This window comes from Polyodon spathula, unplaced genomic scaffold (assembly GCF_017654505.1).
Source record: "Polyodon spathula isolate WHYD16114869_AA unplaced genomic scaffold, ASM1765450v1 scaffolds_3727, whole genome shotgun sequence".
NCBI lineage: Eukaryota > Metazoa > Chordata > Actinopteri > Acipenseriformes > Polyodontidae > Polyodon > Polyodon spathula.
In genome coordinates, this window is record NW_024475186.1 from 2,501 (window position 1) to 5,062 (window position 2,562).

Genomic DNA, 2,562 nt, shown 5'->3' on the forward strand with positions numbered 1-2,562 from the left:
ACTCTTTCTGCTTCTTTTTCTCTCACATAAATTGGCAAACCTTGTCATAGCAATGCTCTCCCAGCCTGTCTTCATTCTTGTTTTGCGCAAACTCCCTCTTCACAGTGTTCGCCTCAGTTAGCAAACGCTTGAGCCGAACAGACCAGAACCAGAACCAAATTACAAACTGTTCTCGAACCTTCTCCTAGTAGAACCGCTTCCGAACTCAGCTTAGCAACGCGGCTCCTAGACCCGGACACCATGCAATTTATTGCAGTTTCGCTTGAGCTGAAAGGGGATTTTTTTTTGGTGTAAAATTGTACTGTAAATGCAAATGTGTTTATCCGTACAGTTCAAATGAATATCAGTGCTTAATACTTGTATAGTTTAATAATAATAAATATATTATTATTATTATTATTATTATTATTATTATTATTATTATTATTATTATTATTATTACTTGCAGCCACTAATAGTTTAATATGGTTGTTTATTTTCTGCGAGTCGCAGCTCCTGCAGAGCGGACGCGTCCCTCCTTCACGTTTACAGCCACGCCTCTCCACGCGTGTGCGTGTCCACGGCATTGGTGTTTCTGAGGTTCAGTTACAGGGGTGCAATGAACCTGGGCCCAGGACACAGGGGGACAAAAAAACACAAAAGCAATTTACAATCGAGTTTCAATTAAAACAGATACCCTAGAGAGAGCATATAGCGCTGCTGTGATTGGATACAAGCTGAGAGGCTGCGCTGCTGTGATTGGATACAAGCTGAGAGGCTGCGCTGCTGTGATTGGATACAAGCTGAGAGGCTGCGGCTGCTGTGATTGGATACAAGCTGAGAGGCTGCGCTGCTGTGATTGGATACAAGCTGAGAGGCTGCGGCTGCTGTGATTGGATACAAGCTGAGAGGCTGCGCTGCTGTGATTGGATACAAGCTGAGAGGCTGCGGCTGCTGTGATTGGATACAAGCTGAGAGGCTGCGCTGCTGTGATTGGATACAAGCTGAGAGGAGACTGCGGCTGCTGTGATTGGATACAAGCTGAGAGGCTGCGGCTGCTGTGATTGGATACAAGCTGAGAGGCTGCGGCTGCTGTGATTGGATACAAGCTGAGAGGCTGCGCTGCTGTGATTGGATACAAGCTGAGAGGCTGCGCTGCTGTGATTGGATACAAGCTGAGAGGCTGCGGCTGCTGTGATTGGATACAAGCTGAGAGGCTGCGCTGCTGTGAGGATACAAGCTGAGAGGCTGCGCTGCTGTGATTGGATAATTATGAGAGGCTGCGCTGCTGTGATTGGATACAAGCTGAGAGGCTGCGCTGCTGTGATTGGATACAAGCTGAGAGGCTGCGCTGCTGTGATTGGATACAAGCTGAGAGGCTGCGGCTGCTGTGATTGGATACAAGCTGAGAGGCTGCGGCTGCTGTGATTGGATACAAGCTGAGAGGCTGCGGCTGCTGTGATTGGATACAAGCTGAGAGGCTGCGCTGCTGTGATTGGATACAAGCTGAGAGGCTGCGGCTGCAGTGATTGGATACAAGCTGAGAGGCTGCGGCTGCAGTGATTGGATACAAGCTGAGAGGCTGTGGCTGCTGTGATTGGATAAAAACTAAGAGGCTGCGGCTGCTGTGATTGGATACAAGCTGAGAGGCTGCGGCTGCTGTGATTGGATACAAGCTGAGAGGCTGCGCTGCTGTGATTGGATACAAGCTGAGAGGCTGCGGCTGCTGTGATTGGATACAAGCTGAGAGGCTGCGGCCGCTGTGATTGGATACAAGCTGAGAGGCTGCGCTGCTGTGATTGGATACAAGCTGAGAGGCTGCGCTGCTGTGATTGGATACAAGCTGAGAGGCTGCGCTGCTGTGATTGGATACAAGCTGAGAGGCTGCGGCCGCTGTGATTGGATACAAGCTGAGAGGCTGCGGCCGCTGTGATTGGATACAAGCTGAGAGGCTGCGGCTGCTGTGATTGGATACAAGCTGAGAGGCTGCGCTGCTGTGATTGGATACAAGCTGAGAGGCTGCGGCTGCTGTGATTGGATACAAGCTGAGAGGCTGCGCTGCTGTGATTGGATACAAGCTGAGAGGCTGCGCTGCTGTGATTGGATACAAGCTGAGAGGCTGCGCTGCTGTGATTGGATACAAGCTGAGAGGCTGCGGCTGCTGTGATTGGATACAAGCTGAGAGGCTGCGCTGCTGTGATTGGATACAAGCTGAGAGGCTGCGCTGCTGTGATTGGATACAAGCTGAGAGGCTGCGCTGCTGTGATTGGATACAAGCTGAGAGGCTGCGCTGCTGTGATTGGATACAAGCTGAGAGGCTGCGCTGCTGTGATTGGATACAAGCTGAGAGGCTGCGCTGCTGTGATTGGATACAAGCTGAGAGGCTGCGCTGCTGTGATTGGATACAAGCTGAGAGGCTGCGCTGCTGTGATTGGATACAAGCTGAGAGGCTGCGCTGCTGTGATTGGATACAAGCTGAGAGGCTGCGCTGCTGTGATTGGATACAAGCTGAGAGGCTGCGCTGCTGTGATTGGATACAAGCTGAGAGGCTGCGCTGCTGATTGGATACAAGCTGAGAGGCTG